This window comes from Choloepus didactylus, chromosome 15 (assembly GCF_015220235.1).
Source record: "Choloepus didactylus isolate mChoDid1 chromosome 15, mChoDid1.pri, whole genome shotgun sequence".
Lineage (NCBI taxonomy): Eukaryota > Metazoa > Chordata > Mammalia > Pilosa > Megalonychidae > Choloepus > Choloepus didactylus.
Window position 1 is genome coordinate 67,573,028 of NC_051321.1, and position 14,812 is coordinate 67,587,839.

The 14,812-nt window shown below is 54.9% G+C and overlaps 1 long non-coding RNA gene across 6 annotated transcripts in view; it reads left to right on the plus strand.

The window, feature by feature from the left end:
- The window catches only part of LOC119510150, a 79,713-nt gene that overhangs the window by 56,202 nt on the left and 8,699 nt on the right, over window positions 1-14,812 (plus strand). For 5 of the 6 annotated variants that reach the window (XR_005211829.1, XR_005211833.1, XR_005211831.1 and 2 more), the window contains one exon: window positions 10,702-10,842. The exons of the other annotated variant lie outside the window; for it this stretch is intronic. This is a non-coding gene — a long non-coding RNA (uncharacterized LOC119510150). The remainder of the gene's footprint in view (window positions 1-10,701; window positions 10,843-14,812) is intronic. 6 annotated transcript variants of the gene reach the window in all.

A 14,812-nucleotide genomic window follows, 5' to 3' on the forward strand; every position in this document is an offset into this window, starting at 1 on the left:
CCTCCGAGCCCCGAGGCCAACTTCCCCCTCGTTTCTGCTGCGAGTGGGTGCCTGGGGAGAGGGGCGGAGAAGGCAGGGAACAGGGGCGCCGTGATCTTCCCTCCCTCTTTCTCGTGCAGGTGGACTTGGGCACGAGGGGCTCGTCCTCTGCCTCTTTCCTGCATGTGGCCTGCCCCGGCTGTCTATCCGCTGTCCCCAACCAGGCCACCCAGTCGCTCTCATCGCTCCGCCTGCTTCCCGCCCCAGCTTCCGCAGAGCCCGAGGGGGTGGAGGCGGGGAGGGCTGGTGGTGGCGGGGTGCATTGCCAGAAGGCAGACCTGGAAGCCCCTGGGGCCCCTTTGAAAGCCCAGAGCTGCCCCCCCAGGTCCTCCCCGCCCGAGAGGGGGGCTGGACTGCGGCCAGAGCTCAGGAGAGTGCGGTGTCGACTGGGCGCTGCCTGCCGCTCACCACGGAGGGGAGCAGAGGGCACAGGGAGGACACATCCCCTCCCGGGCTGACCCCACAGCCCCTCTCTGAGCCTCAGTTTCCTCCTGGGGATTGGCATGGGGGGCGCCTCTCTTCCCTGTCGTTTGCTGGGTGGCTCCAATGGCAGGATCTGTAGTTCTGGTCCCGCAGACAAACACGGGGTGAGTCACACCACGGAAAACCTATCACAGATCTAGTTGTTGCTCAGCTTACCCAGGGGTGGGCCGGATCGTTCTCTTTCTCACACACACCCTGAACAATATGCAGAGTCCCTCAGGCCTTCCCCACCCGCGTATACATAGGACCCCCATCTGCAGGCACCCCCACCTTCAGACACCCCCCACCTTCAGGCACCCTCCACCCCCCCAATACAGCCTCACCCCCTGCCTCCCCCATGCTGACACACCCCTCCATGCACTCACACACACACACACTCCTGTCCCCTGGAGCTTCCTTCCCAGGGGAAGGTGATGGGGCAGCAAGAGAGATGACATGTCAGGATGAGGAACTGCTGGAGAGCCCCCCCCCAACAGTGCACAGGTGGGACTCAGAGACTTGGGGGGGGGGGTGCAGGTGCAGGGGGCAGGTCAGCCAGGCGCCCTCGCCCCTGTAGGGAGGAGTCCTGAACTGACACCTCTGATTCTCTGACAGGCCCTGCAGGGTGGCAGTGGCTCTGCCCTTAAAGGTCACCCAGCCCCGCTCCCCTCCTGCATCTGGTTCCTGGCAGCAGCTCGGCTCGCACAGCTCCACATCCCTGACAGGGAGCTTGAGGTCTCTTTAAAATGCAGCCATTGGAGTGAGAAGGAAATGAGGTGGGGAGAGTGGAGAGGACTGGTCCAAGGTCGAGCAAAAACCAGGAAGGAAACCAGATCCCCCAGAGAGGCTGCGAGATGCAACAGACAGAGCAGCCTGGCCAGGAGCTGGCGTTTTGGGCTGCCCGGCCTGAGCCTCTCCAACCTCGGCGTCCCCCACCCTCCCTGGGCCTCAGCTTCCCCTTTGCCAATGACCGAGTCAGGCAAGTGGCCCCACACTCCCCAGCCTTTTTCCTGCCTCAGCTTCCCTGAGAGATCATCAGCCCCACTCACAGCAGTGACAGGGCTCAGCAGGCCGGGATGCCTGTGTTGTGCTTATATGGGGGTGGGGGGAGCCCCTGGGCAGGGGCCCTGAATTCTCGGCCAGAGCAGGTCATCCTGGTGGGCCCCAGAGCAGGGTGCGGCTCTGTGAGAGCTCCACATCAAATGGAGGATCTGGGAGCCCGTTCTGGCTCCTGTCATCAGCTCCCAGGAGATTTCCTTCTAAACCTCAGGGAGGCCGTGAAGAGTTGGAGAACGGCCATGGAAGTTTGGGGTGTCAAAGGAGAGGGCTCACAGGCAATAGCTGCTTCAAATAGGTGACTGCTTTGGCCCCCCAGGCCCTGTTCTCTTCCGTGGGATCCCTTCTGTCTGACACCTGCCAGAACCTCCCACTACCCTAGTCCAATCAGGACGGGTTTGGTGACTTGCCTGGGGCCTTCAGCCAGTAAGTGTTAGAGGGAGGAGAAACAGCTTCTGGCCTGGATCTAGGTGCTCGTTTCTGGGTCCCAGCTCTCCAGGGCGGGGGATAGTTGCCCCTCTAGACCTCGAGCCTTCACAGCTGTCTGTTCCTAACAGTCGCCTATGCCCCTAGCGTTCCCTGCCTCCCCTCTGGGGCCCTGGCCCTTGCCTGTTTGGTCTGAGGGTATGGATGGGGTTGGGATCGGACTTGGAGGCCTTGGCTCTCCCCTCTGCCTTGCTGAAGACTCTAGAACTCTGGTTGGGTCCTCGCCCCTTCTGGACTGTGGTTTGGGCAATCGCAAAATGGCGGTAAACTCCCTCCCCTGGGGAGCCTGGGTGGTAGGGTGGGGTAGGGAAGGGGTCCTCTCCTTCCAATTACCCTGCTAAAGACAGCCTCTGATGAGCAGGTCTGGGAGTGTCCCCAGGCTGTGAGAAATGGCCAGTCTTAGAGAAGCCACAGCCAGGATCCCAAAGAATGTCCACAGGCTGGGATGCCTGAGTCAAATCAGTAACATGAGATTCAGTGCAGAGAAACGTCAAGTCTGGCTTCTAGGTTCTAAGAGTCAATAAGCTCAAGGGAAGTTTATGCAAAATTTGCTCAGGATTTTTTGTTGACTTTACATGAACCGACACTGTGTTGAGTGTAAGCTCAAGTTGCATTAATAGGTGACGTTCATCCTGCTCTGCTCAGATCACAGCAGATCACCCTTGGATGGACATTCACAAACTGTAGGTGTCTCCTGGAGGAGGGGTGGGGTGGTATAGAATGACTGAAGGAAATCAGGAGTGAGGCTTGGATTGTTCTCAAGTGTCTGAAGGTCTGTCCCAGGGAAGAGGAATTTGTCTTGCTCTGGGTGACTCCCGGAGGCAGAGCTAATTCCAGAGGCAAGGAGGGATGTAGGCAACTTGCAGTTCAAAGGAGAAGTCTCTAGCTCAGCACTGTCCCTCACTGGCTGCTGGAGACCCAGGGATGGGAGGTGAGAGCTCTATCGCTGGCAGTAATGCAAGCAAAGGATGATGCTTTGCCGTATGTCTTGCACAACCAGATCAGAGAACACTGGTCCAGGAGATACTCAAGAATTGTGTGACATGATCCTTGCTTGCATGGGCTGACCACATTGTCTGGGAGCCTTGACTCAACACAAAGTACACACAGAAACTATGGTAAAGGAACAGCGACCAGTCTCATTTCAGTTCAGCTGCACAAGAACTTTCTCCCGGTTAAAGCTGCCCTCCAGTGGCATGGGCTATCTCGTGGCAGTGAGCAGCCTGTCCTTGGAGGGACGCAGCCGAGACGGGATAACCTTGGGCAGGGGATGCTGGAGAAGGAGTTCCAGCTTTGGATCTGAAGAGGGTTGGATGTGAACAGATGACCTTTGTGGTTCCTTTGAGTCCAGAGTTCCTTGGCAGAGAAAAACACCCGCAGGATTCTGAGCGGTGCACAAGGTTACCAAGGACAGCGCAGAGATCCGAATATAGCTGGCGGGAGGAAGGCAGCAGCAGGCATGGGGAGAGTAGGTCCCCCGAACAAGTGAGGTTGGGCACAAAATTAACGAGGCTGCAAAAGGGCTGAGCTCAGGGACTCATTTTTAAAAACTGTCTTTTAGCAAGAAAAACGAGGGAAAGAAATTTGGGCAATGGAGATATAATGAAGATTGTGAATGCAGCTATTGACTGCCGGCCAATCGGCCAGAGAGAAGGGCCTCCTGGAAAACAATGAATAGATGCAGATCAGCGGGGCTGGGGTGACCCGTGCATGCCACGCAGGGCAGAGATTTGGCTGATGGCATGCTAGTGACAGGAACTGGGGCAACTGCCTCCTGCTCACTCCTCAAGGGCTCCCTCTCAGTGCCCTGGCCCTTTAGCCGGGCCATTCTGTCTTGCCTCTCCCCTCGGGCTCTGTAACCTGACTTGCTTATGGACCTTCTGACCTCAGCTGGTACTGTTCTCTGCATTTGGCATGCCACTTTTCTCCTTTTTGCCTAAGTTCCATCCTTGAGGGCTCACCTAAAGCCCTACCTGCCCAGAAAGCATTCTCTGATTGGCTGGTAGTCCATTCCCATTTCTCCCGCTCTGAACATTTGGGGGCCTTTCCACTGGGCACTTTGAATGAATATTGATTCTCGGGAGCTCAGATTGCCTGTCTGCGCAATGGGTATTTCTCAGGGCTCTCCTGCCCAGTTACTCTGTGGCCCCTTGAATGGTGGGGATAGGGGCTGCCTGTGTCATCCCCTGTGTGTCTGGTTCCCTTCGCCCTTGTCTCTTCAGGAAGAGCAGAGGCTGGTGCCTGGGGTGCTTGGGGATCCCCTTTTGGTCTGCCTGAGCCTCTGGCCTGACAATATGGGCACAGGGTATGCTGAGTGAACGGATGGTTGGAGGGGTGGGTGGATGGGTGGATGGGTGAGTGGGTGAATGTATGGATGGGTGGATGGGTGGGTGGGTGAATGGATGGATGGATGAATGAGTGGATGGATGGATGGATGGGTGGGTGGGTAGATGGATGGGTGGATGGATGGATGAATGAGTGGATGGATGGATGGATGGGTGGGTGGGTAGATGGATGGGTGGATGTATGGATGGGTGGGTGGGTGGATGGATGGATGGATGGATGAATGGTAGATGTTGGATCTATTCTATCTATATACCTGTACACCTTCTGGCGAAGGGCACAGTTGGCTGTGTAAGAACAATTCTGTCCTTCTCTTGGTGGGAAAAGTGGAGGGAGCATAGGAGAAAGAGAGGGAGGAAGTGGGAGAGGAAGAGGAAGAATAAATTGCGTCTAGCCCTGACCTGAGCCACTGGGTTGCTGAGGAAGAGGGTGGTCTCCTTCTCACCTCGGCCCCAAGCAAGGGTTCTCAGCTCTAGCCCTCGTCTTCTGCCAGGGATGTGAGTGAGTTCTAGCGGCGGGCGGGACAGCTGGGGGAACTGACTGTGAGAGTTGGCAGGTGGAGTCTCAGCCAGAGGCTCCCTAGATCGTGTGTGTGGGGGTGGGGGTGGGTGGGTGTAGTTCAAGGATTCTGTCTGGGGTTAGAGGAGGGAGGAGGGGGCTTGCACTTGACCTCAGGGCTCCTGTCCTGCCGCCCTTAGGTGAGGGGTGCTGCTGCTGACGTGTGCTTCAGCCCGTGAAGCCCTTGGGAGATGGAGGAGGAAGGGCTCCGGTTGCCCTGTGGGGCTGGGACAGGATAGACCATGAGCTGGACAGTTCTCGAGGCCTGGCCACCCTCCTCTGGGTGGCTCCAAAGTGCTACCCTGTATCTTTATGTGCAGCTGCAAACAATGCAGATGGGTGAGCCCTGGCTGTTCAGGCCTGAGCTGAGCCCCTCCAGGTAGCAGCCCCCACCCCAGCCCAGGCCCATGAGGAAAGGGAGAGAGCTGGAGCCTGGGAAATGGGGATGCAAGGCCCCAAATGATCCTGTGGGGGATCTGGAGGTACTCGAAGAATACCGCAGAGGGCTCGGCTACAGCAGCCAGGCTTGTTTCTTCAGGCGTTTCTGAGATGCTGAATTTGGCCAAGTGTAGCCCACTGCACACTTTGGAAAACCCTAAATGGTGCCATGAGACAGATCCTGAGCGTCCTCCCTGCTCCCCACCCCTCCAACCCAGTTAGATGTCTGGCCCCACCCCTCTTAGTGTAGATGGGGAATGGTTCAAGGTCACACTGCACAGGAGAGGGGCAGAAAGGAAAAACCAGACCCCCGTATTCTCAGTGTCCTCAAGGCAGTGCTGTGGTTCTCCTGGGACTGCCCCAATTTCCCGAAACCCTGTCCCTGCCCCCTTTAGACAATCTCTGAAAGCCACATCCCCTTGTGTTCTAGGAGCAGCCCCTGTGGGAGAGCGGGCTGGGGGTTGGGAAGAGGCTGAGCTAAATCAGCCCCATTGCCACAGTCACCGACAGCTTGGTCAGCAGGACAGACAGCTCTCGGCCCCTGCTACCCTGGCTCTCAGGAAATTCAAAATCCCCGAAGCTCCTGCTGTGTCCTGCTCCCTGCCTAGGAGGTGGAGGTAGAGCTGTCCCTTCCCTGCCAGGGTCACACCCGGGAGTCCAGGCTGCCCCGACTGCTGTGCTGTGAGCCTGGGGGCAGCTCCTGCTCCCTCGGCCCAGACCTGCCGGCTGTGCCCTGCCCCCCAGCCCACCCTGTGGCCCTGCAGAGGCGTCAGGTCCCCAGAAGAGGTGCAGCTGGCCTGACTCCTTAGAGTGCAGGGAGGGTGGGAGGGACGTCAGAGGCAGCAGAACTGCCCCTCCAGGAAAGGAGACAGAGCCGGGGGTGTGGGAGGAGCCTGAAATCTGGCTGCCACTTCACACCTCGCCTGTTAATTTCCAGATTGATTTTGGATCCCAGTCTCCAGGAGGACCTCAAAATCAATCCCCTCCACTTCTCCTTTCTCTGGGTCAGGAGTTATTCTTAAAGCCACAGCTGTCCCAGGTACATTGGCTAAGCCTTCCTGCTGAGGAGCAGACTGTGGGTTCCAAAGCATGCCCAGGTTGGATGGGGACTGGGTGACTTCCTTCTAGATTTATTTGTCTCTGGGAAGGAAAAATATCACCCCAAAGAGGACTGTGGCTGACCATGGGGTATGATTTGAGGGGCATTGAGAAGAATCTCATTCCCAAAACTCTGTCCTACCAAGATGCAATGATGTTTAAAATTCCACCATTAGGAAGTCATTCCTTTGGATGAATTTAGGTCAACAGTCCCAGCTTCCAAAATAAGGAGGCACAGGAGAAGGGACACTTGTTAGGGCTGTAACATTCCACATGAGTAGAGGAATTGGAGCTCTGGGTGAAGGGCAGGATGAGGAGGCAGCTATCAGGGGGAGGGAAAGGGGAGAGCAGCACCCTGGGTAGACCTTGGTCCTCAAATTCACTTTCCCCAAGGCACCCTGATCGAAGGCCCAAAGGAGACTGACCTCAGACCTGGATCCCAGGTGATGACCAAGGGTGGGGCAGAACTTGGACTTGAGCTTGGATCTGCCCGATTATTCTACTGCCTCCCAAGCTGCAGGAGCCAGGCTCTGCTTAGAATGATTTAAAGTCGGGGGAAGCTTCTAGGAACTCAGGAGAGCTGGACTGGAGTGGGGAATGCTGGAAGGGGGACCTCCCAAGAAGCCAGGGCAGTGAGATTTGGTGATTCGCGGAAATTACAAGCCAGGGATCCCCCCGCCCTAGGATTCTGGCTTCAGCCTCTCTGACATCCTGCCCCTGCTCAGAGCCCCCATGGGTGTGAGGGGCCGGTGGGCAGTGCATGGGGTCTTCTGCAGTCACAGCCCAGCTTCTGCTCACAGTGTGGGCTCTGGGAGGGATCACAGTGGGCCCCAGTGTGCTTGGGGATGGCATGCCATCCCACTCTTCTCCACCCACTGGACCCGATTACATATGCAGCACTCCATGTCCCCACAGCCACCAACAAGGGTCTCTTTCCCTGTAGCATCATGGACGGGCTCTCCCCCACCAGGCCTGTTACAGCAGCGGGAGGGGCTCCACGAGGTCAGCTTCCCCGCCTGCGCCTTTCAAGGTGTGTCCTCACTTTGCCAGCGTAGGGTGAGTGTGTGTGTGTGTGTGTGTGTGTGTGTGTGTGTGTGTGTGTATGCTGGGGAGGGAGTGAAGCAGCAACTGTGGAACATTTGGAACAGTTCTGGGCAGGCAACAAGTCTTACCTTTGTCCTGTCCATGAACCCACGTGAGCACTCCTGATCCCCCTCCTGTGAGCCTGGCCAGGGGTGGGTACTCAGTAAATACCTGTTGAGTGACTGAATGGCTGAATGAATGAATTGGGAACTACCACTCCCCTCGCTTGGAAAGGCAAGGGCAGTGAACAAGGCACTCTTCTCCCCCTCAGAGGGAGACGGGGACTCTAGGTGACAATTTCTGTCCTTTTATGGCCACAGCTGTGGTGTGTGGCCCTTGGTGAGTTGCATGATGTCTCTGTGCTCAGATCCCTGGGAATGGAACTAGCTGGGGAAAATGGCTATGGGGATTGTATGGGCAGAAGGCTGCTGCTTCTGGGGAAGGTATCTGTGGTGCAAAGCACTGGGACAGCAGGGGCCACCCCACCTCTCCCAGGGCGAGGCCGCCCCAGCTTGGAGAACAACATTGCCCTTGGGGGTGGAGGTGACGATGGGTCCATATGAGAAGATGTTCCAGGGCCTGGCACAACTCTGGCAAGTGGGCTGGCATTAGAGCTGAGAGATATTGGGGAGGGGGCTGCTGGTTGGGGGCTTGACCAGGGTGGGGGGCAGGGCCCAGCTCAGGCAGTGGCTGGGGTGCCCTCAGGATCCTGAAGGCCTTGGTGAGGGCCAGGGCAGGGTTCGGTGGGGTCAGGGTTGGAGTCTAAGCCTGGGGCTGGCATCAGGACTTCAACCCAGGCTTGGATCAGAGGCTCTGTTGAGGTCTGGGCAGGGTCATCCGGGGCTGGGACAGATTTTCTCCTCACAGGAGCAACTGGGAAGAGCTCTGCTCTGCTGGCCTCATTTGCCCTCAGCTCCAGACAGCTGAGCAGGGGGCTACTGAAGGCTTTCTGAGGGTCTCCTGTCCCATCCCTCATGGAACCTCAGGGCTGCCTGGGGACCCAGGGGCCCTTCTGTCCTGCGTGTGTGTTATGAGGGGAAGGGCAGAACTGCCCGGCCAGCTCGCACTCTGGCAGCTGGAGAGACGTGTCATTGCTTCCTCCCACTGTGGCCATTTCTCAAATGCCCACAGCACTTCATAGTTTATAAAGCCCTTCCCTATCCATCATCTTTTAATCCTCTTCATAGTCCTGAGAAATACGTATGACAAGACATGCTGCCCATTTTACAGAGAAGGAAAACAGAGGTCTAGGGAAGCTAAGAAGCTGGCCTGCTGACTTCCCATCAGGGTCTCCACCTCACGGTTGCCCGGCCATCCCCAGGCCTCCCTGGGCCCTCACGCCCGCAGCCCTGCTGCCTGCTGAAGTCAAGGTTAGCAAGCTGAGCCCACCCTGCAGCCCTTGCCAAGTCTGTCCAAGTTGCTTCAGTCACGGGCAAGACACATCGCTGACATCATGACCACATAAAATTAATTTAGTTAGTTTTAGGAGGTGTTAATTAAGAGTTCGCATTTATTGTGTCTTTGCAGACAGCTCTTGGGGGCTTCTGAGTTGTCAGTGCTGGTGACAGCAAAAGCTAATGGTATCACAAGTTATTAATAGGATGATTCAAGAGGGGGAGGGGGCAGGAGCTGGGGCAGTGGGGGGGGGGGATGGAGGAGGTGGAGGGGGATGGAGGAGGTAGAGGAAGGGGAGAGGATGGGCCTCCACTCCCTGCTCCCTTCCAGCCGAGTGGGCTCCTCTCTGCAAATTCTCTGGGGAGCCTGGAGTTCACTGCTAGGCCCTGCGCTGTTCAGATTTGTTGACGGAGAGACATCTCACCAGGTGGTGGTAAGCAGACCAGGGGTTCTGGAGGAATTCACATCACACCAGTGCCCACCCCACCTCCTGATACCCACCTTCCCACAGCTCCTGGTATTTGCCTTGAGGAGACTGTTCTCACACAGGGAGACTATTCGTTGCTTGCTTGCCCATCCCCGCCCCTTAGCATCTTGGGGTGCCGATAGTGACTGATGTACCTCTGGATCCTTAAAGCCCAGCCCAGAGCCTGGGACACTGTGGGAGGTAGCAGACATTTGCAGAATGAATAAGGGGATGAGCCTGCCTTGCAGCCTATCTCTAGGTCTGACCTCTTTCCTGAGAGACATTGAGATCTGGGGCTGTTGGGACTAGGGGGCAGGTGGAGCCAGGGCTCCCCCTGTGGGCAAGTTACTCTCTCTCAGTCCCCTCAGCCTTGCCTCCTGGAGAGTCACAAGCTGGGCAGTGGATAGATCTTGGCTGTTGAAGGTGTGGGGTGGGGTGAGGGGACGGGGACATGGGTGTGGCAGGTGTGGGGAAGGCTTGCAGGGGGTGGGGTGGTGGTTAGTAGATGGGGAACCTTTGGTAAACTGCACAGGGGCCCAGAATCCAAGCTCCTGCTTGAGGGAAGGGGAGGAGAAAGAAGAGATTTTCAACATGTTTTTAGCCTAATGATGATGGTTGCAAAGAAATCACTTGGTGCAGTGGAAAGAACATAGCCGAGGGGTACAGACCCCCAGGTCTGTCCCTGGCAGGCTCTGTGACTTTGGGAGGATGACTTGCTCTCTGGGCCTTAGTTTGCCCCTTTATGAAGTGGAACAACTGGTCTAAAATGGTCAAAAGTGACTTGTAGTGCCCAAAAAATTCCACATCTCACATGTGCACGATCCGCACGGGGATAAACATTTTCGGAGAGCACCGTCCACGCCCTAGGAGACATGCTGGGCACTTTTGTGGTTATCATCTCAATTGCTTACAGTTTCCCCGAGATGGAGAAACTCTTATTATCTCCCCATCAGAGTCGGGAAGCCTGAGTTTGAGATGGACTTAACTGAGGGAAGATGGAGCTAAGTCACTTGCTCAAGTTCCCATAGCCAGCTAGGTTTGAACCCAGGTAGGTGTTTTTCTCAGAATATCAGGGCATGGAGGAGACCTTGTTTTGAGGTCTGACTGACCAGAGTGGGTGGCTCTGAAGGGGAGGGAGAGAGAACCCCCAGGAGACTCTGGGCCCAGTGGCCGGGCTCCTGAAGCATGGCGGGGACAGGTTCTGAGACTTTGACGGGACCAGACCCAGCCGCCACCTGTCTGAACGGCCTGCCCCCTGCCCTTCTCTCATCTCACAGACAAGCTGTCACCCTCTCGACGGTACATTTATTAAGGCTGACTGCACCAGACCCAGGGCTGGCCTGACAACCCTAAGGTGAATCAGACTGGCCTTTGTCTAAGGAGCTCACAGCTTTGTGGGGCAGGTGTCCCTTACTCAGGTAAGCCCCCATAAGGCCTGGGTAGAGGAAAGGTCAGGTCTGTTGGGGGTTCCCTGACTGGAGGGATAACATTTTCCCAACTGGGCTGGTCAAGAATGACTTCCCTAGAGGGAGTGACCCCTGAGCTGAGCACTGAAAAAGAGTAGATCTTCAACAGGTGGAGGGGCTGGCTGTGGGCAGGCTGTCAGGTTGAGGGAGCTGCATGAGCAGAGGCCTGGAGGTATGAAAATATCCTATGGCTGAGGCCTGGGGGGAAGGGGTAGCCAGAGGTGAGGCGGGCAGGGGCCGGGCCTTGTAGGACTTCATCCAAAGGTGCCAGGGAGCTGTTTGGGGGATTTGAGCAGGAAAATGGCATCGACACTCTGACCAGATCCCCTGGCCACATCCCTGAGTTGGTGTTTTAGTTTGCTAATGCTGACAAAATGCAATATACCAGAAATGGGTTGGCTCTTACAATGAGGATTTATTAACTTACAATTTACGGTTCTTAGGCCATGAAATGTCCAAATCAAGGCATCAGTAGGTGATGCTTTCTCCCCAAAGACCAGCTACAGGTGAGCTTGGGCTCCTCTGTCTCATGGCCAGGTACATGGCGCCATCTGCTGGTCTCTCCCTTCTCTCCTGGGTTTCATTGCTTTCGAAGCTTCTAGCTTCAGTGGCTTCCTCTCTGTTTTCTGTGGTTTCTTTCTCAGCTTCTCTGGGGCTTTTTTTCTGTGTTTTATCCTCTCATAAAGGATTCCAGTAAGAGGATTAAGGTGGATCACATCTTAATTGAAATAGCCTATGCAAAAGGTCCCACTACAATAAGTCTACACCCACAGGAGTGGATGAAAAGCCCATGAGCTTTTCTGGGGAACATAAAGCTTCAAACCATCACAGCTCAGTACTGAGGACAGTCCTAAGAGTGGAAAGAAAGGGGTTTTAGTTTGGGGTCCTCCAGAAGCAGACCCCGAGATACATATTTAAGTGCAGGAAACACTGGTAGGGAAAGGAAGGCAGTGGGTACTTTCCTGAGCCGGCTACCACAGTGGGTGATGGAGCCTGGTGCCACTAGGGAGCTCTGGGAGATGGAGTAGAACATGGTCCTCAGTGCCGGCCCACCCAAATGACGACGGAGCTGGGGTGCCAAGGACCAGTTCCCATCAGCCATTGGAGAAGGCTGCGCCCAGGAGGCACTGATTCTCTGACATTCACTCCTGGCCTTCCCTACACCGTCAGCAAAGAAGACTCAGTGGACAAAGAAACAAAGGTGCTGGAAGTCAGAAGATGGGCCATTGTGTTCTGAAATGATAAGGGTGAGCAGATGTTGGAGATCCAATAGCATCTGCTACAGTGGCTGCGCAGGAGAACTTCCCAGAAAGGAGGGCAGAGTCCTGATCAGCTTCTGCAGCCTCAGCCCTCAACCACCTGGGTGAACAGGCTGTAGGTTCTGCTGCTGGTGGAACAGTTGTCTCCATGGTGTCTTCATGAAGGCCTCAGCTGAGAGCTGGGCCTCTAGAGAGGAGGGAGAGAAGAATTTGGTCATGAGCTCCTGCTTTGGAGAAATACAGATCTGAGTTCAAGTGCCAAATGCCACTTATAAGCTGTGTCCTTGGGCAAATTACCTAACGTCTTTGAATTTCAGTCTTCTCTGAGAAAAGGGGAGATAATAGTACCTTACTATGGGGTTGTTGGATCAACAAGCAAAATGAAGCATGTGAAGTATTCCAGCTCCATGTTTAATAAGCATTTATTATTACTGCTATTATCATTTCTGTGGTACCTAAAGAAGGGAGGACAAAGATGCAGGCTTGCAGAAAACACTGCCAATTTACCAGCCCAGTGATTTTCAGTGGTCCATTGTGTCCTTGGGAGTTAAAGAACAGCCCCAGGCAGCATTTCTGGACTTTGCGAACTCAAATCCAGCCATTGGCAAGTGACTTTACACATCTGTGTGTATAGATATTGGCAGGGACAATCACTTCTTCATCTGTGATGCCTGTCTGCCCAGGAGCCCAAAGATCAACTTCAGGCATGATCTTGTCATCATTTTATCATCCTCAGACTATCCCTGAAGCAGACTTTGATGATGTGGAGCAGGGGAAGGAATGCTGGGCAAGGAGTCTGGCTCTAAAATTTAGGCTCTAAAATGAGTGTCCACGATGGTTGCTGATGTGCTAACAGACATAGGAGACTGGTGGTTTGATGGGCTGAGCCCTCTACCACAGGACTTGCCCTTGGGAAGACTGTTGCTGCAAAGGAGAGGCTAGGCCTGCCTATAATTGTGCCTAAGAGCCTCCTCCCGAATGCCTCTTTGTTGCTCAGATGTGGCCCTGTCTCTCTAGCTAAGCCAACTTGAAAGGTGAAATCACTGCCCTCCCCCCTACATGGGATCAGACACCCAGGGGAGTGAATCTCCCTGGCAACGTTGAATATGACTCCCGGGGAGGAATGTAGACCTGGCATCGTGGGATGGAGAACATCTTCTTGACCAAAAGGGGGATGTGAAAGGAAATGAAATAAGCTTCAGTGGCAGAGAGATTCCAAAAGGAGCCAAGAGGTCACTCTGGTGGGCACTCTTACGCACAATATAAGACAACCCTTTTTAGGTTCTAGTGAATTGGAGTAGCTAGCAGTAAATACCTGAAACTATCAAACTACAACCCAGAACCCATGAATCTTGAAGATGATTGAATAAAAATGTAGCTTATGAGGGATAACAATGTGATTGGGAAAGCCACAAGGACCACACTCCCCTTTGTCCAGTTTATGGATGGATGAGTAGAAAAATGGGGGAAGGAAAAAAAAATAAAATGAGTGTCCAATTCCTCATCTCTGATGTGGGGGTGAAACCACAATCTTTCTGTCTCTTCTAGGGCTGATGTGGGGATCAAATTAGATCATGGGAAAAAAAGAGATCACAAATGTGGAACTGCTTTGAGAACTACAAAGCACCACCATAAAGTCTTCCCTGGGGTTCGGGAGCTAGGATTAGAGTCAAGTGGACTGATTCCTGCCTCCCAAGCTCTCTCAAAGGGTCTGAGCAACCACGGCCACTAGAGGCCACAGCTGTCATCCAGACCCTCCCAGGATGGCTCAGGCTGGGCCCCCTGGGCAGGCAGCCTGGGAAGAAGAATGGTGGCTCAGGCTGGCACTTCCTAGAAGTTGTTTCTCGGCTTTGGGCACCTGGGGAACCCTTGGCCTTGAAAGGGGTGCCTGAAGTTCTCGCTCTGGGGCCTCAGTGGGGGATGCTCTGAGCTGGTCCCTGGGGTGGAGGGAAAGCAGAGGAGGGTGGGATTGGCAGTTATTGAACCAGGAGGTGGGGTGGTTACCTGAGGAGCATTATAACCAATTGAGAACAAGTTTCCTCGTTTCCTTATGGATGCAGGGACATCTCAGTGTGTGGCTGAAGGGCCTCCTGTCTACACTCAACTGATGAGGCCCAGGGAAGGTGGTTGTGCCCAGGTTGTTGAGGTCACTGGCCTCCTGGAAACCATGTGGCCTCTCCTTCTCTTTATCCATAGCCTGACTCACCTCTAGTCCTTGATTCCAGCCAGGCTGGGTCCAGACCCAGCTTTATCTCATTAGTCTGTCTCGGTGCCCTGCAATGCAGAATCATAGGGGCCTGGAGAGGTTGTAGGGCAAAGGCCCAGGAAAAGGTGTCTCTGATTATATAAGAAGCCCTAGACCCAGATCCCATTATTCAGGGGACCATTCTCCTTGTTGCCCAGAGAAGGAAAGCCACGGAGCTAGAAAGACAGGAGAAAGAGTGCACACCCAGGTTGGGATGTCAGGTGGGATGTATTCCCTAAAGGAGGCCAAAAATTTTCCACAATGCCAGTGGGTGGAGAAACCAGGCCAGCATATCCTCGTTCACTTTAAGCCCCCTCGGTCTGAAAAATGATACCAAGATGGATAAATCCCCATCTTTTTCATGGATCCCACTTAGAGTACAATTGCCCCAGTGGGGCTGTTTTCCACCCCAGGGGCA